Genomic DNA, 24336 nt, shown 5'->3' with positions numbered 1-24336 from the left:
GTTTTTTCCCCCTTTTTTCTGATGAAGTTAGGATTCTTTTATTGATAAAGGGCATTCTGCATGGGGAAAAGAGGCTGTAAACAACCAAGATTTATTTCGTTTCTTATCTTTGCCATTTTACTCTATTAGCCAGCTGACTGCACATCTATTATTTCTGTTTCGCAAAGAACAAAACAAAAAAAGAAAAACAAAAAAGGAAAAAGGAGAAAGAAAAAAGAAAAAAGAAAAAACAATATAACAGAAGTATTCTAATCAGATTTTGTAAGAGAGGTGAAGTGTGGAATTGATGCAGGTAAAAAGGGAGTATATTGTGAGATTATTCAAGTATTTGGGTTCATTAATCTGATCCAGACATGTGGCTTTGAATGCAAAATGTCTGTGCATTAAGGGAACAAAGGCTTTGTCCCACATTTATACCTACATTTTATCATATTTCTCTTAACTAATAGCCCAGTTTTCTCCATGGGATGTATTCCCAAATACAGCCCTAATCAGTTTATCCTAGTTTCTAATTATTCTAAACTATCAAACAAAAAAATACACCTGCTACTTTAAGTATCTGCCCTTCCAAATCCAGTTATTTTGAGTCTATGTTCTGACAAATCCTAGGTTCCTCAATAAGATCAGTAATGGCAGACTAACCTTCCTGAAAGGTAGTTTGTCGCAGATGACAGTTTGCTGGAGATGCAGCAATAATGGAGCGAATCTCCACATAATTCTGGTATGACTTAAGATTGCATCATTCTGGGAATCAGATTTTTAGTCTCATAAAAAAGCTACAGAAGGCTATGAACTGCCTGGAGACTCATTGAGAATTTCCATGCATACAAAAATATGCACAAAAATCTGTACAATTTTTCATATTGCCTCATAAAAAATGCAGACTGATGCAGGAACAGGATGGAATTAATTTGTGCTTGGAAAACATGAGATGGCATTATATGAAACTAACAGGTTCACATAGAGATGGGATAACAAGTGATGTTTCTGGTTGCCATGATTTTCGGTACAGCATTTTCTCTCTCACCTCATGCCCATATCCCATTTGCATTTGCAATCACTGCTTGCTTTGTGCAAATGGAAAAATCTACAAATTGAGCAGTGATTGAATGGGAGATTTGCACAAATTTCCCCAAATGTGCACAACTCTCATCCATAGGAGAGAGTGGGGTTGATTCAGTCTACAGAGGAAAATTTGCACAAATTAGGAAATTTGCACAAATTGAACTAGAAATCAGGAATGAGATGAACACAGGTACGTGTTCAACAATTTGTTAATATTTTCAGCACACACGTGTTTGCGACTGCATTTGGAGTTTCAAATGAGTCATGCTTGCATGTTTTCTGAGCAAAAATGGCATTCTCATGCATCCTTATTTTTACCTTATTATATAGCATGGAAAAGCAGTTCTTTTCTCTTCCCTATTTACTTTTTGGAGTGTATGCAGCCCATGGCAGCAGATGCTGGATGGGTTGCTCTACATACCTGCCTGCTGGGTGGGTTGCTCAAAATAAATTAAGGACCTCCAAATTTTTGTTGGACACCAACTCCCATCATCTCTGATCATTCGTCATGCTGACTGGGACTGATGGGAGTCCCACAATATCTGGATGGCCACAGGTTTCTCAGCCCTGTTCTACGCAAAGTGGTTGAAACAGGACTGATTTCAATGAATCTACTTCTAACTATGACTAAATCAGAATCCAGACCGGTATCTCCACTCTACATGCAGCATCACAATGTAGCATGGAGATTCTCTACACAAAGTAGCAATATATGAGAATTGTGTTTCAAGGGTGAAATCTCAACAGATATTTCTGGTTTGGCCATGGTGGATTTTGTTCCATTACCCCTTGCCGGCATCCATTCAATTCATAGCTACTTGATCCAATACAAAGATTCTGCATTTTGTGTGTGTGTGTTTTTAATGGTGGCAATTTGCACAAATTAGATCTTTTGGGATGGATCTTGAAATTTGTACAAATGGGCTCATTTTTTAAAAAAAAATATTGTGAACTTGCGCAAGTCCGCATGATTGCAAGTCCACTTGTTTGCTATACAGCCCTAAACAGTAGGGGTGCACGAAAGCCACTTACCTGGTCTCGCAGCTTGTTTTGCGGTGGGGAGGAGGCACTTCACTGCTCCCCCCAAAGTTCAGGCTGGGGGGGGAGGCTTCCCGCCTCACCCAGCCGAAATTCAGGCTGGGGGGGAGGCTTCCCGCCTCGCCTGGCCAAAATTCAAGCCAGGGAGGAGGCGCCTCGCCTCGCCCGGCCGCGAAATAAAAAGTTTTTTTAAAAAACGCCCCCGTGATAGGCTACGTGACGATTAATGTAGCCTATCACGGCTAGATCTGCAAAGTCAGCCGTGATAGGCTACATTAATCGTCATGTAGCCTATCATGGGTGACTTAAAAAAAAAAAAAGCACGTACGCAAATGGCGGCCCTCATAGGGAGCCGCCATTCGCGTTCCTTATTTGGTCGCTGTAGTCTACGTAAATCTTTACGTAGACTACGGCAAAAATAAGGGCAACGGAAATAGCGTTGCCCTTATTTTTGCCGTAGTCTACGTAATCTTACGTAGACTATAGCGACCAAATAAGGAACGCAAATGGTGGCTCCCTATGGGGGCCTCCATTATCCGTACGTGCTTTTTTTTTAAAAAAAAAGTCACCCGTGATAGGCTACATGACGATTTACGTAGCCTATCACGGCTGACTTTGCAAATCTAGCCGTGATAGGCTACGTTAATCGTCACGTAGCCTATCACGTTTTTTTTTTTTACTTTTATTGGAATGGCGGCGGCGGCAGCCGGTCGAAAGACCAGCTGCCGCCTCTGCCCCTGTCGAAGACCTGACGAACCGCCGCCGGGACCCACTGCCGGGAGGGACATTTGGGAAAGGTAAGTCCCATCCTGGGGGGGTGCAGGGGGCGGAGAATTTCTCCCCGAAACTACTTTGGGGGGCCGAACACATTGGCACTCGGCCCCCCGAAGTTTCGGGGAGAAATTCTCCCCTATCCCTACTAAACAGGCATATTCCTCTCTTGTAAATATCCTTGTCAGTTTCATCCTCTCACACACTGCTTCATTTAGTCCAGCAGAGCCTTATTCTATGCTTGTCAAATAACTTGTTATTTTATACTAGTCATTTCTAGGGACGGTGGAGAAATCCACCATGGACTCCAATGAGACCGGATTCTAAAGAATCCGGCCCCCAGAGTCCATGGCGTAATGGACCACTCCCCCCCTGCCACCCCCCAAAATCCTCCCTGGACAGACCCTACGTGCTGCCTGCCAGTCTCGGTCCATCCGTTGCTGCCGTCCATCCACTGCCCCTGACTGCAACTGCAAATGGAGTAAATATTTATGTAGCCTATCACAAAAAGAGCAGGGACGCAAATGGCATCTGCTACCCCATTTGCGTCCCTGGTCTTTTCAGTGATAGGCTACGTAAATATTTTCATAGCCTATCACGGCAAAAAGCAGGGACGCAAATGGCATCCCCTGTGCTGGATGCCATTTGTGGCCGCAGCCCAGCAGTGGACAGAAGTCTGGCTGCTGATGGGCCCGGCCGGTGGCTCTGCAGACTCAGCACAGAGCAGAGCCGGCTGGACAGGATTCCGGGGGGAGGGACGGATCGCCTCCCCCCACCCTGCAGACTCCCAGACCGGAACGGTAAGTGGGTTTTGTACAGCCCTAGTCATTTCATCCTCCACCAGTGCTTTCCAAGCAAAGATGGGTGGGGAATTGACAACTTCTTTGACAGGTACAGAATATGTAGGCATGGCAGAGAATTCTGCCATGGATCTCGGTGAGGCCAAATGGCTTTGCATTCGGCCCCCTGAAATCCATGGCAGAACGAAGCCCTCCCACCCCCCACCCCATGAAATTTGAAATTTGAAATTTGCAATTTGAAAATTGTGGTAAATTCTTATCAGAACCAAACTGAAATGAAATCCTCACCCATCTGCACTGGCCAGGTTCACTAGGTACAGCTATTCCCAGCATGGGGAGGGGCGGCTGTATCTGTCTGTATCTGTTAAAGATGAGGAGCCTGTCAGAAGAAGGAAGTGGCAACCTTAATAGAGCACTCAGATGGTTGAATACGGGGAGATTCAAACCCAGACTTTTAAATGCTAAGCACTCAGAGTCCTGAGCATGGATGGATAAATACACCAGTTTCAGTTTCTTGCACATCCAATTTAAAAACAAACAAACAAACAAACAAACCAAAACCAAGAACCTCACCATCTCTCTGTCCTGAATTTAAATAAATAAATAAATAAATAAATAAATAAAACGTGAATTTGGGTACGTTCTTATCAAAAATGAACTGACACTAAATTCTCACATATCCCTAGAAGGAGCTACTTTGCCTTGCTACATAATAGGTTAAAAAAAAAAAAGTCAGCCTCCCTTCCCACTGAAACAATGCGTTCATTTTTGCTTTCTACCACTGGAAATAGGTGAAATGCCTTCTCCCATGATGTGGGGCACAGGAAGCTGCCTTTCACCAGCCCAGAATATTTTTTCATCCTACCGACTATTGTCTACTCTGACTGGCAGTAGCTCTGACTGGCCACCAACATAGGCACATTGAAAAGGATGAGACAAATTCATGGTGGATAAAGCTGTCAATGGCTACTAGTCAGGATGGCCATATATTACCTCCAGTATCAGAGACATTATGCATCTCAATACCAGGAGTTAGGGAACATGAGCATTAAGATTCTACTCCATTAATATCCTGGTTGTAGGCTTCCCAGACCTGGAGGGATTAATCCTGGGATCTTCTACATCCAAAGTATGTGCTTTACCACTGAGTACGGTCCCTCCTTCTAGAGCCCTCTTTCATTCCAAATAGGGATGTATGAAAGTGACTTACCTTTCGCAGATAATGTTGATGGTGGGGGGGGGGAGCGTTCCATCCCTCCCCCCGGAATTCTGGCTGGGGGGGGAGGCACTCCATTCCTCCCCCCGGAATCCTTGAATGGCTGGCTGTGCTCCGCGGCAGCTCCGCGGAGCAGCCAGCCAGGCCTGGCCCGGCCAGGCCAGAGCCGTCCACAGCCGGATTTCCAGCCATGGAGGACTCTGGGTAAAAAAACACAAAACAACAACAACAAAAACAACCGCGTATGCAAATGGCGGCAGCTATGGCCACCGCCATTTGCATTCCTTCTTTTTAGTCATCTTAATATACGTAAATATTTACGTAGACTATGACGGCAAAAATCAAGGGGAATGCAAATAGCGTAGTGGGCGCTATTTGCGTCCCTTTTTCATTCACCGTTTTAGCCTATGTAAATCTTTACATAGGCTAAAATGGCGAATCAAAAGGGGACGCAAATAGCACCCGCTATGCTATTTGCTTTCCCCTCGATTTTCGCCGTCATAGTCTACGTAAATATTTACATAGATTAAGACGGTAAAAAGAAGGAATGCAAATGGCGGCAGCCGTAGCTGCCGCCATTTGCGTATGCATTTTTTTTAAACCCACCCCCAACCATAATAGGCTACATAAAGATTTACATAGCCTATCACGTCTTTTTTTCTTTTCTTTTTTTAACCTAGCCATGATAGGCTACGTAAATCTTTATGTAGACTATCACATCTTTTTTTTTTTTTCCACAAGCTTGGAAATGGTGGCGGCAGCAGCCAGTTGGAAGACTGCCCACCGCCGCTGCCGCCGCCCGGAAGATCCACCCCAGGTAAGTCTCATCCCAAGGGGAATCCGCGGGGGGCGGGGGGGTGGCAGGTCATTCCGCCACAGATTTCGGGGGGCCGAATGCACTGGCATTCGGCCTCACCGAGATCCGTGGTGGAATTCTGTGACATCCCTAATTCCCAATATGATTATTTCCAGGGAAAGGAGCACATACATAAATGCTACTCAGCCCCCACCAGTCTTTGCTTTGTCTTCATGGACATGAGGAATCCATGCAGTAATTTGATCAGGAAAGCTCACTAAACCTGGTGTACAGATAAATGCAACCAGTCAGCACATTCACAATTTATCACATGGGTCAGCACGATTTCATGCAGTGAATTGGCTTTGCTGAAGTGGTGTGTACATTTAACAGGGAACAATAATGTACTTCTTCTTCGGGGTAGGGATATAGTCACATGCAAACTGCATATTCAGAACATTTCAAGCACAATTTCTTTATCTGAACAAACAAACAACAAAAACAATAAGGGCATGGGGTTCTCAGTGTCAAGTGTCACATTTAAATACTAAAGATTTCCTTTTATTTAAATGAATGGAATGATGGTGTGGTTCAAATTTTAGAGACATTAGAGCGGAATGTAATTAATTAGATAAGCTTCTGAAGAAATTATTCATGCCTCTTGTGGCTAGCCCCATAATGTTTGTCTTTCATGTGAAATGCAAACATTAAACCTAAAGATATTATAATTAGAAACTCAATGAGAATTCATTGAAAAATAATAATTTGCTAAACACTAGAGAAGTATTTGCTGAGTTTGGACATCTCCAAGAAGGGGATACTCCTTGATGATTAGCTTGCAATTCATACTATAGTTGCAATGGACTGTTTCGTGCTTATTAATCAGTTAAATCATTATTTTTATTACAGGGCTGAACAACCTACAGAGGGGTCCCCACATATTTTAGGTCAGTGGGCACATTTGGAATTTTGAGGAAGTGTCATGGGTGCTCTCACAAAATGGCTGCTCTGTGGCCCAATTGCCCATTCATAAAATGGCTGCTATGGTGGGCATGGCCAGTCAGAAAACACTCATTTCCCAGAAGGCAAAGTGCTGAGACTACAAGAACAGTTACTTGCCTAAAAACCTAAGTTCAAGGCAGAGGCATGACCTAGGGATGGTGGAGAATTTGTCCCCGAAACTTCGGGGGCCGAGCGCCAACGTGTTCGGCCCCCTGAACAAGTTTCGGGGATAAATTCTCCGCACCCCCCCGCCCCCTGCACCCCCCCCGGGACGGGACTTACCTTTGCTGAATGTCCCTCCCGGCGGTGGGTCCGGCCAGCGGTTTGGTGGGTATTCGTCCGGGGCAGGAGCAGCAGCCGGTCTTTCGACTGGCTGCCGCCCCCGCCATTCCAATAAAAGAAAAAAAAAACGCCCCCGTGATAGGCTACGTGATGATTCACGTAGCCTATCACGGCTAGATCTGCAAAGTCAGCTGTGATAGGCTACGTAAATCGTCACGTAGCCTATCACGGGTGACTTAAAAAAAAAAAGCGCGTACGGATAATGGCGGCCCCCATAGGGAGCCGCCATTCCCGTTCCTTATTTGGTCGCTGTACTCTACGTAAAGATTTACGTAGACTACGGCGAAAATAAGGGCAACGCTATTAGTGTTGCCCTTATTTTCGCCATAGTCTACGTAAAGATTTACATAGACTACACTGACCAAATAAGGAACGCGAATGGTGGCTCCCTATGGGGGCCGCCATTTGCGTACACACTTTTTTTTAAAAAAAAGTCACCCGTGATAGGCTACGTGATGATTAATGTAGCCTATCATGGCTGACTTTGCAGATCTAGCCGTGATAGGCTACGTTAATCGTCACGTAGCCTATCACGGGGGAGTTTTTTTTTTAAAAAAAAAACTTTTGAGTTCGCGGCCGGGCGAGGCGGGAAGCCTCCTCCCCGGCCTGAATTTCAGCCGGGCAAGGCGGGAAGCCTCCCCCCCCCAGCTTGAATCTCGGCTGGGCGAGGCGGGAAGCCTCCCCCCCTGGCCTGAACTTTGCGGAGGGAGCAGCGAAGCGCCTCCCCCCCACCGCGAACAAGCTTCGAGGACAGGTAAGTGACTTTCATCCACCCCTAGCGTGGTCGCAGTTCCAAAATACAAAACCCCTCTATGGAACTCAAATGAAGAAAGCATTGGGGAGTACAACCTCTCTTTGTAGCATGCCAGCCTCCCAATTAGAAAAAAAAAAATTAATACAAATCTTAAGAAATAAAATAATAAAATCAGGAGGAGCAGGGAGCATGGCGACCACCAAGATAAGGTGTCCACAGGCATACTGGTGCCAAAGGGTTCCATGCTGGAGACCCCGACCCATAAGGAGACTGTAGCATGCAAAATAATATGTTGGGCCATTCCCAACTTAACCCACCTAATTCCTTCTTCCATGTAGCCGTGATAGGCTACGTAAATACTTGCATAGCCTATCATGGCTAACACAGGGACGCCATTTGTGCATCCCTGCAGAAGCCATGATAGGCTACATAAGTATTTAAAGCATAAGTATTTAAACCTTTTTTTTTTTTTTTGCTGTTTTAGCCTACATAAATATTTACGTAGGTTATTATGGCAAAAAACAAAAAAAAGGAATGCAAATGGCACCCACTACGCTATTTGTGTTCCCCTTTTCTTCGCCATAATACCCTATGTAAATATTTACGTAGGCTAAAGCGGCCAAAAATAGGGAATGCAAATGGTGGCCACTGTAGCTGCCACCATTTGCGTATGCTGTTTTTTTGTTTTTTGTTTTTTGGCTTGCTGTGATAGGCTATGTAAATACTTATGTAGCCTATCACGGCAGCTTCACAGGAAGCAAATTTATTTATTTATATATTTATGTATTACATTTATATCCCACCTTTTTTCCTCCAAGGAACTCAAGGCGGTGTACGTACTCCTCCTCCTCTCCATTTTATCCTCACAACAACAACCCTGTGAGGTGGGTTGGGCTGAGAGTCTGTGACTGGCCCAAAGTCACCCAGTGAGCTTCCATGGCCGAGTGGGGACTAGAACCCGGATCTCCCAACTCCCAGTCCAGCACTGTAGCCACTACACCACACTGGCTACAGTGGCTGCCATTTGTGTCCGCATCAGCCCGTCGGTGGCCGGAACTCCGGCTGTGGATGGCCATGGCCGGCGGCTCTGTGGAGCCGGACCAGGGAGGATTCCGGGAGGAGGGATGGAGCACCTCCCCACCACCACGAATCCAAGCTGCGAAAAGGTAAGTGACTTTCGATAGGGATGGACGAAAGTCCCTTACCTGGTCCCGCAGCTTGCTTTGTGGTGGGGGGGAGGTGCCCCATCCCCCCCGCTGAAATTCTGGCCGGGGGGAGGCGCCCCGTCCCTCCAGCCGCAAATCTCGTCTCCTGCCGGGACGCAAATGTCGTTTTAAATGCCGTTTGCGTCCCTGCAGTCAGCCGTGATAGGCTACGTAAATGTTTACGTAGCCTATCACGGCTGACTTTGGGGGAAAAAAAAAGTGCGTACGCAAATAAGGAACACAAAAGGCAGCCAAAGTCAGCCGTGATAGGCTACGTAAGGATTTACATAGCCTATCACGGTTTTTTTTGAAAATCTAGCCATGATAGGCTATGTAAATCTTTACGTAGCCTATCACATTTGTTGTTGTTGTTGTTGTTGTTTTACTTGGAAATGGCGGCGGCGGCAGCCGGTCAGAAGACCGGCTGCCGCCGCCGGGAGCCACCAGCGCCAGGGACATTCGACAAAGGTAAGTCCCATCCGGCGGGGGGGCGGGGGGGGTGGACCGCTTCTCCACCAATTTCGGGGGGCCGAATGCGTTGGCATTCGGCCTCCCAGAGATTCGTGGAGAAATTCTCTGACATCCCTACTTTCGTACATTCCTAGCTAGATGTTGTGAAAGGGTTCCTCTTCACCATGAGCAGAATTCTGCAGTCATCCACTTTAGTTGTCTTCTGTGGTTTGCCAGGCCTTTTGCTGTTGCTGAGCTTGCCAGTTAATTCCTTCTTTTTCAGGATGTTTCAAACTGTTGTGTTGGCCACTCCCAATGTTTTTGCTATCTCTCTGATGGGTTTATTTTGTTTCCTCAGCTTAATGATGGCCTCCTTCAATCTCATGGACACCTCTTTGGACCTCATGTTGGGAGTTCCAGTGAACAGCTACCAAATGCAAATGTAACACTCAGAACCACCTCCAGGCCTTTCATCTGCTTGATTGGTCATGGGGCACCTAGGAAACAGGCCACCCCTGGCCATGCAGCTGCTTGTCAGCCATTCATTCCATTACTTATGAGCTCCAATGATGGGTGTGTGTGTATGCCACTGGCTGTCCTTTCTGAATGGTTAGTGCCCCACTTTGATCAAACCCCTTGAATTACAGCTGGAAGTCCTGACTTCGCTCCCATCTGGGTGTGTTTCCTTTCAACTTCAATGGGGTGGTGTACAGAGGCCAACTGCCAAAACAGTTATCCTTGTTCCAATATTTCTGGCCCTGACTGTACTACCTCCAGTATGGCATACCTCAGGGGAAGTATACCTCTGTATGCCCATTGCTGCCGGGAACATGAGTGATTGTGTGCTGTTGCATTCACATCCTGCTTGCTGGCTTCCTTTGGTCATCTGGTTGGCCACTGTGTGAGCAAAATGGTGGAGTAGACAGCTAGGTCTTTGTTCTGATCCAACATGGCTCTTGTTCTTATGAAAGGAGTCCTGATGCTTGCGGCTTCTCATGTTAGCATTGTGGTACAGAAAGAAGCATGGTTGTTACAGGTTCCATGCTGCCAGAGTAACATAAAAATGAAGCCATTCAGTGCAATCCTATGCATTCCTACTCAGACGTAAACTCCATGCAGTTCAATGGGACTTTCCTCAAGGTTGGTGGGCATAGGATTGCTGCCTTAGAGCCATTTGACTCTATTGAAAACAAGATGGTAGAAAGACTCTATTGTTTATTGAAAACAAGATGGTAGAAAGGTGTTGTTGCTTGCAGCAACATCACTTCAGATTATAGTTGAACAGGTCATGTTTGAATGTACACTTCTCCCTGATGTGCTAGTTTTCTGCTTGCAGAGAGCACTTGCAGCCTGAAGCAGTAGCTTCAGGGATGGGTTTTCTATAATAGTAATACAAGCTGCAGAAGAGGCAGAGGAACTAGAGATCAAATCGCCAACATTTGCTGCATCATGGAGAAAGCAAGAGAATTCCAGAAAAACGTCTATTTCTGCTTCATTGACTACGTTAAAGCCTTTGACTGTGTGGATCACAACAAACTGTGGCAAATTCTTAAAGTGATGGGAGTACCAGACCACCTTACCTGTCTCCTGAGAAACCTGTACGAGGGTCAAGAAGCAACAGTAAGAACCAGACATGGAACAACCGATTGGTTCAAAATTGGGAAAGGAGTACGACAAGGCTGCATATTGTCACCCTGCCTATTTAACTTATATGCAGAGTACATCATGAGAAATGCCGGGTTGGATGAATCAGAGGTCGGAATTAAGATTGCTGGGAGAATTATCAACAACCTCCGATATGCAGACGATACCACCCTAATGGCAGAAAGCGAAGAGGATCTCAAGAGCCTCTTGTTGAGGGTGAAAGAGGAGAGTGCAAAAGCTGGTTTGAAACTCAACATTAAAAAAACGAAGATCATGGCATCTGGCCCCATCACTTCCTGGCATATAGAAGGGGAAGAAATGGAAGCAGTGACAGATTTTACTTTCTTGGGCTCCAAGATCACCGCAGACAGTGACTGTAGCCATGAAATTAAAAGACGCTTGCTCCTTGGGAGGAAAGCTATGGCCAACCTAGACAGCATAGTAAGAAGCAGAGACATCACCTTGCCGACAAAGGTCTGTCTAATCAAAGCTATGGTTTTCCCAGTAGTAATGTATGGCTGTGAGAGCTGGACTATAAGGAAGGCTGAGCGCTGAAGAATTGATGCTTTCGAATTGTGGTGCTGGAGAAGACTCTTACGAGTCCCCTGGCCTGCAAGGAGGTCAAATCAGTCCATCCTAAAGGAAATCAACCCTGAGTGCTCATTGGAAGGACAGATAATGAAGCTGAAGCTCCAATATTTTGGCCACCTAATGCGAAGAGAAAACTCCCTGGAAAAGACCCTGATGCTGGGAAAGACTGAAGGCAAAAGGAGAAGGGGACGGCAGAGGATGAGATGGCTAGATAGCATCACCGATGCAATGAATATGAACTTGAGCACGCTCCGGGAGAGAGCGCAGGACAGGAAGGCCTGGCGTGCTATGGTCCATGGGGTCACGAAGAGTCGGACACGACTGAACAACTGAACAACAACAACAACAAATACAAGCTGCCTGGAAGGAAGGAATATGTTTGTATCCCCTGCAACTGAACAGTTACTAGTGTTTTCATTTCTCCAAACATGAAATGGTATGTGCAAGTCTTATACTTCCAAATAATTACGTTTAGGATTCACCAAACATGCATACTCTGATCCACCAAAGGAGATCCATGCACTTATCATTTGCTGGATTATGAACTACAGATATAAATAAGATGTGCATTGCACACTGCTTCCAATGGGATGTGCATTTCATTGTTTGTATATAGTATGCCCTTTTTTCTTTTTCTTTTTACATGAAAGTTGAGCTGGATTGGTACCAATAGTAATAGCCTTTCAAAAATCTAAATATACTGCTGGGTTGGCTTGATATCTTGTCTGAAGTCCCCCCCACCCACAAGTTTGCAAAGTTGCTGTGTTAATATTTCCACGACGAGATACACATTTATCAGGACTGGTGGATCTAACAAGATAACCTACCTGCCTGATATTCTGTGCTGTTTTACATCTCCCTCTGCCCACCCCACCCATTCCTCAGTGCAATCTTTAATCTGTAAAAAAAAAACAGTGCACTGAGCAGCAATACTGACATGTAAGACTACATTATCGAATTCCAGGAATGGTGATAGAGTGAAATCTAAGGATAAGGCTGAGAATGAGATGTTTTCTCTGGATGGCACATAAATGGAGGAGAGCTAAAATTAGGGATACTTCTGCCATTCTTCTCATCTGGATTTCTCCTTAGCTTTCTGATTTCTGAATTACTTGAACCCTATCCATGCATTCGGAATCTGGGTAATGTAAACATGTGAGTAGGGGGAGTGTCTGTATTGATAGCCCTCTATCCATGGAGGGCAACTTTCTGTAGGGGAGAGCTCCTTCTATCTGTGGAGGCTCTCCACAGAATTTGGAACTGTGACTTTACCCAGATTCCAAATGCCTGAATAGGGCTTTGGTCTTATATCTGAAGTGGAACCAATATGTTAGGAATTCTCCATTGTTCACTGTGGCATTAAGACCACCTCTGAGAACACTTCTGAGATATTCTGATCACGTTACAACTATTCTGCACCAATTACATTTTTGAATCCAATTTAAGGTGCTGCTCTTAAATGACCTTAATGGTTTGGAACCAGGCTGCTTCTGGAGGACTGCTTCCACTCATATATTCTGTACCCTGCTAAGCATCTGAGTCCCAAAGCACATGTTTCTTTAATGATGGAACTAGCAGCTATACCTTTTTCTTATTAGTTTACTCTAAAGTAAGCACAGGGGCCCCAATACAGATCAAGACACTAATCTGGTGGAGATGGGGCTAGAACATGGAGGAGTGAGGCTAGAATACTCTTTCTCCTTTCAGGCTTAGTGAATACTCCTGAATAGGGCTTGGGTGTGGAACATATCACCTGACAGAAATAGAGGAAGTTGCTTTTGAGCATATGTTGAGTACATTTCCTTCCCAGCTTAGTCAGGTTAGGGATGGATGTATGAAACTGACTCACTGTTTCGTCCGGGGTCATTCGCGGTGGGGGGAGGTGCTCTGTTCCTCTCCCGAAATTCTCCCTGGCCAGCTCTGCTCCGCAGTAACTCCGTGGAGCCACTGGCCAGGGCCTCCCGCAGCCGGACATCCGGCCACTGGGCTGTGCAGGGACTCAAATGGCGGCTGCCGTATCTGCTGCTATTTGCGCTCCTGTCTTTTGCCGTGATAGGCTATGTAAATATATACATAGCCTATTGCAGCAAAAGACAGGGACGCAAAAGCCGGCAGCTACGGCGGCCGCCATTTGCATTCCTGCCTATTGCCGTGATAGGCTATGTATATATTTACGTAGCCTATCACGGCCTCCGCAGGGACGCAAATGGCATCCCTGCGTTAGCTGTGATAGGCTATGTAAATACTTACATAGCCTATCACAGCCATTCGAAAGGAGGCAAATGGCAGCTGCAGATATGGCCGCCATTCGAGGACACCAGAACGGCCGACAAAGGTATGCTCCATTCCAGGTCCATTTTGCGGGGTGGTGGGGCAGGTGGCTTTGTTCTGCCATGGATTCCAGGGGGCCGAATGCGCCGGCATTCAGCCTCCCTGGAATCCATGGAGAAATCCTCCAACATCTCTAAGTCAGGCATCTTAGATAAAAAGGGCAGGACTCTGAAGCCCCAAGATCATATTTAGTTGGTAACTCCTTCAGTTTAGTTGTGTAACTCCAGAATGTGTGTGGACTCAAGTGAGAATCAATAGGTAGAATGCTAATTTCTCAAAACATTTCACTCCAAATCCCTCAGAGAATAGATAGGGCTGAAAAACATTCCCCCACATTTCAAGCCAAACAGACCCCAAGGCTCTCATTGGCTAGCCTGTAAAGCAGCCAGCCACATTCGTCCATGCTGTTTCTACCCATTAAGATGGTGTCTCACAGCACAGCCAAAACACACACATGCACACACACAGGGAATCTGGGCAGCCATCCCTATTGAGGAGTAAGTATCTAGATCCATTTCAGTCAGGCTTCAGGCCTGGGCATGAACAGTCCCATGTTCTGTTCATGGGACAGAAATGGCCTTGGTTGCCTTGGTGGATGATATGAGGAGGGCTCTGGATAGGGGCAAATGCTCCTTACCTGGTCTCCTTGACCTCTCAGCAGCTTTTGATACCATTGACCACAGTATCCTCCTGGAGTGCCTGGAGGGGTTGGGCATTAGAGACACCGTATTACGGTGCTTCCAGTCTTTCCTCTCCGGCAGGTACCAGAGGAGGTTTCGGACCCATGACTGCTCACTTGTGGGGAGCCACAGGGTTCCATCCTCTCCCCGATACTATTTAACATCTATGTGAAGCTGCTGGGGACTATCATCAGGAAGTTTGGGGTGCGGTGTCATCAGTATGCGGATGACACACAGCTCTACATCTTGTTCAAATCTTCACCAAGGTTGGCCGTAGAATCCCTGTCCAAATGTCTGGAGACAGTGAGTGGCTGGATGGGGAGGAATAAGCTGAAGCTGAACCTTGACAAGACTGAGGTACTTTTGGTGGGAGAGAAGAGGAGGCTGGGGGATGTTGACCTGGTGTTGAATGGGGTACAGCTACCCTTGAAAGACCAGGTCCGCAGCCTGGGGGTCATTTTAGACTCCCAGCTGTCCATGGAGGCTCAGGTGTCAGCTGTGCGCTGTATCAACTCCATCTGATACGGCGGCTGCACCCCTACCTTCCCGACCATCTGCTCCCAGGGTACATGCCCTGGTCTCCTCTCATGTAGACTACTGTAATGCACTCTATGTGGGGTTACCCTCGAAGATGGTTCGGAAGCTGCAGCTGGTACAGAACGTGGCGGCTCGCCTGATTAAAGCCAGCCGCCGGCGAGATCACATCATGCCAGTGCTGAAGGAGTTGCACTGGTTACCAGTTGTTTTCCAGGCCAAATTCAAGGTGTTGGTTTTGACCTTTAAAACCCTATATAGTTCTAGCCCAGCCTATCTTAAGGAGCGCCTCCAGCAACACCAGACAGGCTGCTTAACAAGATCAGCCTTGGATGGCCTTCTCTCTGTCCCATCAGCCAGGACAGCTAGACTGGTGAGGATGAGGGAGAGGGCCTTCTCTGTGGTGGCCCCCACTCTGTGGAACTCCCTCCCTAGAGAACTCCGCCATGCCCCCTCTTTAATGAGCTTTTGTCACGCATTAAAAATGTGGTTGTTCAGGCAGGCATTTGGAGTGGGTTAGGGTATTTTTAGAAATATGATGTTTTTAATGTAGAATTTTATTGTTTTAAACTGTTTAATTATTGTACCTCGCCCAGAGTGGCTGGGTGACCAGCCAGATGGGTGATTAATAAATTAAATTAAATTAAGTAAGTAAGAAAGTAAGTAATAGTTTATTACAGTTGCAAGACCAGCAAAGTGAAGAAGCACTGTAAATACAATAATATAAACATGACAAGAGTTAGTTAAAAATGCAAGTAAATAAGAATTACACATAACCCACTCATAATAGCTAAACACACACACACACACACACATTATCAAACAATTGACATCATCTCACACTGACAAACAATTGCAGCAGAGTAGAATCTAGCCAACTTAGAGGTTACCTGAGAATTCTGGTCATCCAAGAGATAATCTGTATAAAACACATCAGATCTCCTAGGTTTTTCCTCTGTTGAGGAGGGATACCTTGAAGGCTTCTCCCCACAGGAAAACAAACAAACATATTGTTGCAGGACCCCTCACTTATATATTCTTAATTAAAAGAACTAGGAGAATATTAAAATTAAGGAGAGAGGATTTTCATGGATCTCTGTAGAATCAATCATAGTAATGCAAGAAACAATTCTCTCCCCACCCACCCCAAATGGTGAACAAAAACAAACAAACATGGTCGCTGTTTATCCTGTGGGAGCTCCAATTTAACACTCACACAAAATGAATTCATCCATGAGGAAAAGAAGCATCCAACCCCAAAAAACAGTTTCCATTACTCTCTCCCACCCACCCACTTTAACAGTTATAAAACTCCCTTCTCCTGGCATTCTCGCCTGTATCCCTTGTAACCGGCTACACTAACTCCAATTCCTACCCCCTCCTTCCTGGCCAAGAGAGGACTGAATGGAGCATGCTCATGGACAGGCCTTATGAACTCTAATATAATAAAATGGGCCATGGTGAAGGAACCCCACATGTTGAATAAAAGCAACAACCACATGATGGTACCACTAGAGCAAAGCATGTACCAGACATTCCCCCTAACCTGACACAACAAACAATTTCCTGGAAGATGCTGTACATATGGAGAAACCAGCCTATATAAAGCTTAACTCCAGCAATGTCTAGGAGAAAGAAAAGAGACAGCGGCCAGATCTACATCTTGTGTCATATCGTTGCAAACCCATCACAGTAACGCTATATCCCTCTTGTGCATTTATACCTTGTAGGACACGCAATGACATTTGTTGTGGTATTTTTGCTAATGTGGAATAAAACATAAAATAACTAGGGGTGTCAGAGAATTTCTCGCCAAAACTAGGGGGGCCGAGTGCCAAAGTATTCGCCCCCCCGAAGTAGTTTCGGGGAGAAATTCTCCACTCCCCCCTGCCCCCCGCCCCCCCCGGGACAGGACTTACCTTTACCGAATGTCCCTCCCAGCGGCGGGTCCCGGCGGCGGTTCGTCGGGTCTTCATCAGGGGCGGGGGCGGCAGCCAATCTTTCGACCGGCTGCCGCCGCCGCCATTCCAATAAAACTAAAAAAAAAAAAAAAACGCCCCCGTGATAGGCTACATGACAATTAACGTAGCCTATCATGGCTAGATTTGCAAAGTCAGCCGTGATAGGCTACGTAAATCGTCACGTAGCCTATCATGGGTGACTTAAAAAAAAAAAAAAAAAGTGCGTACGGCTAATGGCAGCCCCCATAGGGAGCCGCCATTCGCGTTCCTTATTTGGTCGCTGTAGTCTACGTAAAGATTACGTAGACTACAGCGAAAATAAGGGCAACGCTATTTGTGTTGCCCTTATTTTCGCCATAGTCTACGTAAAGATTTACGTAGACTACAGCGACCAAATAAGGAACGCGAATGGCGGCTCCCTATGAGGGCCGCCATTTGTGTACGCGCTTCTTTTTTTTTTATGTCACCCGTGATAGGCTATGTGACGATTGACGTAGCCTATCATGGCTGACTTTGCAGATCTAGCCATGATAGGCTACGTAAATCGTCACGTAGCCTATCACGGGGGTGTGTTTTTTTTAACTTTTTATTTCACGGCTGGGAGAGGCGAGGCGCCTCCTCCCCGGCCTGAATTTCGGCTGGGTGAGGCGAGGCGCCTCCCCCCCCCGGCCTGAATTTTGGGGGGAGAAGTGAAGTGCCCCCCCCCCACTGCGAAGCAAGCTGCGAGACGAGGTAAGTGACTTTCGAGCACTCCCAAAAATAACTGTACGGTAGCTAGGGATGGGGGAGAATTTCTCCCCGAAACTTCGGGGGGCCGAGTGCCAACGTATTCGGCCCCCTGAAGTAGTTTCGGGGAGAAATTCTCCACCCTCCCTCCACCCCGCCCCCCCCCGGGATGGGACTTACCTTTGCCGAATGTCGCTCCCGGTGGCGGGTCGCAGCGGCGGTTCGGCAGGTCTTCGACAGGGGCAGGGGCAGCAGCCGGTCTTTCGACCTGCTGCAGCCGCCACCATTCCAAGAAAAGTAAACAAAAACAAAAAACGCCCCCGTGATAGGCTATGTGATGATTAACGTAGCCTATCATGGCTGACTTTGCAGATATAGCCGTGATAGGCTACGTTAATCGTCACGTAGCCTATCACGGGGGCATTTTTTTTTAACTTTTTATTTCGCGGCCGGGCGAGGCGAGGCACCTCCTCCCCGGCCTGAATTTCAGCCGGGCGAGGCAGGAAGCCTCCCCCCCTGGCCTGAACTTTGGGGGGAGCAGTGAAGCGCCTCCCCCCCACCGCAAAGCAAGCTGCGAGACCAGGTAAGTGACTTTAATGCACCCCTAACGGTAGCAGTATATAGAATGTGTAATGTGCCCCAACAGTTATCAGTGCACTTCAATACTGCTATAAAGCAGTAGTGTAGATCTAGCCCAAATCTATCCAACTGCTGGAGGTCACTCATCAAATTTTTAACTCCTATAAATAAGCAATGTCTCATCTTTTCTACCTCAAAATCAGCAATGGCCATCCTCAACCCAAACTTTCCCACATGGCCAACTTTCAGATCAATCTGTTGAGCCATTTTCTGAGTACAGGCCATAGAATCTATGGGTTCTAGTCCCCACTTGGCCATGGTCTGGGTTCTAGTCCCCACTTGGCCATGGAAGCTCTCTGGGTGACTTTGGGCAAGCCACTGACTCTCAGCTCAAGCTACCTCACACGGTTGTTGCTGTGAGGATAAAATGTAAAGGAGGAGGAAAATGTAAGCCACCTTGGGTTCCTTGCAAGAGGAAAAAAAGGTGGGATATAAATGCAATCAAACAATCAATCAATCAATCAATAAATTGAGGTTTCCCAGCTTTTGTGCAGTTTTTTTCCCCTATTCTAAAAGGCTGAAATCCTCTTCCTAAGGCTTAGTTACTGACAGAAAGAGCTGGTAATCCTGATATTTTGGCCTCACCCTCTTTCACCTTTGGCCTCACTCACCACTAGAATGTGGTCCCCAAGAGCTTCTCCAAAATTGAATTCAGATTTCTGGCTTAAATAGGTTCCTCACCCTTGCTGTAGAGAAGAGGAAAAACACATGGCTACTATGTCTTTAATGTGTTCTTGGGCCCTGAAGCCAAATTCTCTGGTCCACTAGTGACAGCAGTTAGCTTGGTGGATACCAAGGACAATTCCATTCCTTAAGTGGGCCTGTATCTCTGGAATACCCTTCCCAGGGAAATACGTTTGCCTACCTTCTCATCCTTTAAGAGGTCCCCGAATATCTTGTTTTATTCTCATTGGCTTTTGAATGATTTATGGAGCTGTAACTGTTTTATCTGCTGCGCCTATGTTACCGTTGCTGTTTTAACTGCTGCTATTTTTATTTGATTGTAGTAGCTGATTCATTTATATGCTGCTGTCATTTTAATTTTCAAACATTGTTCTTTCTGTGTGCCCAGCTAGAATGGGATCCTAGCTGAACAAATGGGAAAAGTGGGGGGGGGGCACAATTAGTTGGGAGGTTCTCCTGCCCAAGCCTCATTCAATTTAAAGGGAGCTGCAATACCTACCGCTTAATTTTGCAAGGTGGAATTGGAATCACTGGGGGATGGTGGCCTGATTTTGGTAGGGCTAGAAATCCATCCTGGGTTTCAGTCAGAACCAGCCAAACTCTAAAGGAGCTATCCAAGGTGCTGAAACTATTTTGGGGATAGGGTCCAGCACCTTGGATATATGATTTAGAGTTTGGGCCACCAGCCTCCACTGCCCAGAGTACCTGGTCCAAGGATACTGGAAGGGCTGCCTTTTGCCCATATGAGAGCATCTCTCTCCCTTCTGCCACACTCAGTGTTAAAAATGTTCAATTCAAGCCCTTATTTGAGTACTACCACTCTCTGAGTCAAAATGATGGCGCAAAGAGAAATGCTCCAGAAATTCACATAATAAGGAATCCTGCTTTTCTACGGGGTTTGACTGCATGGAGAAATCCTTCTGAACTAGGGTTGTTTAGGGAATGCAGTCTTTGAAAATTACTCTTTGAGTTGTCTTGATCTGAACCTCTCAGAAGAATGCATAGACTGAAGCTATTCAACAGATTTTGCATTTCTCCGAATGTTGTAACCACTGGAGGTTGTTGGCTCCAATTTCACTGGAGCTATGATTCCATTCTGGGGTTCAGTCAGAACGGGCCAGAACACTAAAGGAGCTATCCAAGGTTCTGAACCTATCCCCAAAATGGGTTCAGCACCTTGGATAGTTCCTTTAGAGTTTGGCTGGTTCTGACTGAAACCCAGGATGGATTCATAGCCCCACTGAAATCAGAGCCACCAGCTTCCACTCGTTCTGATGCAGTTAAACATTATGACACTGTAACAGAGAAAGCACACTTAGGGTACAATCCCATGCATCTTTAGATGGAAAAGCAGTCCTACAACTCCCAGCATTCCCCATCCAGCCATGCTGGCTGGGGAATGCTGGGAGTTGTAGGACTGTTTTCCCATCTAAACATGCATAGGATTGCACCCTTACTATGCATCTCACATGTGCACACATACATATATACACAACAGAAACTGTGCGTGCCTAATGTCTCTGAGGAACACATTCAGCCAAACATTTTATGCAACCTCTCCATTCCTTTTCATGCAATTAAATTGAATACTGCACCACTTTGCGGTTATTCCAGAGTCATAACTAACACTTACTGCTAACTGCCTTTGATTATCTGATAAGTGAGAGATCCATTTGGTTAGTGCCCTTCAGATTTGTTGAATGGCAATTAGGGGTACACTCATATCTTTCCATTAGACTCTGATGGCTGTGTGACAGTAAAATCTCCTGAGACCGCATTCATAATTTTTTGACCACAATGAGTTCATACTCATGGTAACATGTAATTTGGAATAGACAAATCTTTCAATTTCACTTTCTTCTGCATTTTAATTTTTAAAATTTAAAATTTAAAATTAATTAAAATTAATTAAAATTAAATTAATTAAGTTAATTCAAAATTAATTTTTTTTTAAATTTAAAATTTAAAATGACCTGGTGTTGAATGGGGTACAGCTACCCTTGCAAGACCAGGTCTGCAGCCTGGAGGTCATTTTACACTCCCAGCCGTCCATGGAGGCTCAAGTGTCAGCTGTGAGTTGGACAGCGCTGTATCAACTCCATCTGATATGGCGGCTGTGCCCCTTCCTTCCCGACCATCTGCTCCCAGTACATGCCCTGGTGCCTGGTTTCCTCTCGTTTAGACTACTGTAATGCACTCGATGTGGGGTTACCCTTAAAGACGGTTCGGAAGCTGCAGCTGGTACAGAACGCAGCGGCTCACCTGATTAAAGGCAGCTGCCGGCAAGATCACATCAGTCCATTGCTGAAGGAGTTGCACTGGTTACCAGTTGTTTTCCAGGCCAAATTCAAGGTGTTGGTTTTGACCTTAAAAACTAGGGATGGCGGAGAATTAATCCACTAATCTCCAGGAGGCCGAATGCCAACGCATTCGGCCCCCCGAAATTGGTGGAGAAACGGTCCACCACCACCCCGCCACCACCCCGGAATGGGACTTGCCTTTGGCGAATGTCCCTGGTGCTGGTGGCACCCGGTGGTAGGGATGGCGGAGAATTTCTCCCCGAAACTTTGGGGGCTGAGCGCCAACGTGTTCGGCCCCCCGAACAAGTTTCGGGGAGAAATCCTCCGCACCCCCCCCACACCCCCCCCGGAACGGGACTTACCTTCACCGAATGTCCCTCCCGGCGGCGGGTCCGGCCAGCGGTTCGTCCGGTGTTCGTGCGGGGCGGGAGCGGCAGCCGGTCTTTCAACCGGCTGCTGCCGCTGCCATTCCAATAAAAGAAAAAGAAAAAAAACGCCCCCGTGATAGGCTACGTGACGATTAATGTAGCCTATCACGGCTAGATTTGCAAAGTCAGCCGTGATAGGCTACGTAAATCGTCACGTAGCCTATTACGGGTGACTTAAAAAAAAAAAAAAAGGCGTGTACGGATAATGGCGGCCCCCATAGGGAGCCGCGATTCCCATTCCTTATTTGGTCGCTGTAGTCTACATAAAGATTTACGTAGACTACAGCGACCAAATAAGGAATGCGAATGGCGGCTCCCTATGGGGGCCGCCATTAAGGTACGTGCTTTTTTTTTTTAAAGTCACCCGTGATAGGCTACGTGACAATTAACGTAGCCTATCATGGCTGACTTTGCAAATCTAGCCATGATAGGCTACATTAATCGTCACATAGCCTATCACGGGGGCGTTTTTTTTTTTAAAAAAAAAAACTTTCGAGTTCGTGGCCGGGCGAGGCGGGAAGCCTCCCCCCCCAGCCTGAACTTCGCGGGGGGAGCAGCGAAGCGCCTCCCCCCACTGCAAACAAGCTTCGACGAAAGGTAAGTGACTTTCGTCCACTCCTACCCGGCGGCAGTGTGGCGGTGGTTCGGCGGCGGTGGCGGCCGGTCTTCCGACCGGCTGCCGCCACCGCCATTTCCCAGTAAAACAACAACAATAACAACAACAACAACAACAAATGTGATAGGCTACGTAAAGATTTACGTAGCCTATCACGGCTAAATTTTCAAAAAACACCGTGATAGGCTACGTAAATCCTTACATAGCCTATCACGGCTGACATGTGGGGGGGAAGCTTGTACGCAAATGGAGGCGCCCATGGGATTTACGTAGCCTATCACGCGGCTGACTGCAGGGACACAAACGGCGGCGGCTATGGCCGCTGCCATTTGCGTCCTGGCCGGCATGGAGGATTCGCGGCTGGAGGGACGGGGCGCCTCCCCCCCAGCCAGAATTTCAGCCAGAGGGACGGGGCTCCTCCACCCCGGCCAGAATTTCAGCCGGAGAGACGGGGTGCCTCCCCCCCAGCCAGAATTTCAGCCAGAGGGACGGGGCGCCTCCCCCCCAGCCAGAATTTCAGCTGGAGAGACGGGGCTCCTCCCCCCCACCGCGAAGCAAGCTGCGGGACCAGGTAAGTGACTTTCGTCCAAGGTCCACAGCCTGGAGGTCATTTTAGACTCCCAGCTGTCCATGGAGGCTCAGGTGTCAGCTGTGAGTCGGACAGCACTGTATCAACTCCATCTGATATGGCGGCTGTGCCCCTTCCTTCCCGACCATCTGCTCCCAATACATGCCCTGGTGCCTGGTCTCCTCTCGTTTAGACTAGTGTAATGTACGCTACGTGGGGTTACCCTTGAAGATGGTTCGGAAGCTGCAGCTGGTACAGAACGCGGCGGCTCGCCTGATTAAAGGCAGCTGCCAGCAAGATCACATCACTCCAGTGCTGAAGGAGTTGCACTGGTTACCAGTTGTTTTCCAGGCCAAATTCAAGGTGTTGGTTTTGACCATTAAAACCCTATATGGTTCCAGCCCAGCCTATCTTAAGGAGCACCTCCAGCAACACCAGACAGGCCACTTAACAAGATCAGCCTTGGATGGCGTTCTCTCTGTCCCATCAGCCATGACAGCTAGACTGGTGAGGATGAGGAAGAAGGCCTTCTCTGTGGTGGCCCCCACTCTGTGGAACTCCCTCCCTAGAGACCTCCGCCATGCCCCCTCTTTAATGAGCTTTCGTCGTGCATTAAAAACGTGGTTGTTCAGGCAGGCATTTGGGGTGGGTTAGGGTATTTTAGAAAATGTTTTTATTGTAGAATTTTATTGTTTTAAACTGTTTTATTATATACTTGTACATCGCCCAGAGTGGCTGGGTTACCAGCCAGATGGGCGATTAATAAATAAATAAATATAAATAAAAATTGCATGTTCTTTCCATCACAAATATGAATAAATTGGTGAATTTTGGTCTATTCTTATCAAATCTGAGATGAAACAAAACTGTCACCAATCTACACTAGTCAAATGCAATAGATACGTCTATTCCCAGCATGGAGACGACCACGTTGTAGCTGTCCGCCATGTTGCTATTAAAGATTAGGAGCCTGTCTAGGGGTGAACGAAAGTCACTTACCTTTTCTCGCAGCTTGTTCGCGGTGGGGGGGAGCACTTCGCTGCTCCCCCCGCGAAGTTCAGGCCGGGGGGGGAGGCTTCCCACCTCGCCCGGCCGAAATTCAGGCCGGGGGGGAGGCTTCCCGCCTCGCCCGGCCGAAATTCAGGCCGGGGAGGAGGCTTCCCGCCTCGCCCGGCCGCGAACACGAAAGTAAAAA

The 24336-nt window shown here is 46.9% G+C and overlaps 1 protein-coding gene across 1 annotated transcript in view; it reads right to left on the bottom strand.

Annotated features, from left to right (window-relative positions):
- Positions 1-24336, bottom strand: part of CDH8 (cadherin 8) — a 455531-nt gene that overhangs the window by 82650 nt on the left and 348545 nt on the right. The gene's annotated exons all lie outside the window — the stretch shown is intronic.

The sequence above is a fragment of the Heloderma suspectum genome, chromosome 8, assembly GCF_057233095.1.
Source record: "Heloderma suspectum isolate Gila_16-S chromosome 8, 16-S_ref, whole genome shotgun sequence".
NCBI lineage: Eukaryota > Metazoa > Chordata > Lepidosauria > Squamata > Helodermatidae > Heloderma > Heloderma suspectum.
The sequence above is the reverse complement of the archived record's forward strand: the minus strand, read 5'-3'. Positions and strand labels throughout refer to the sequence as shown.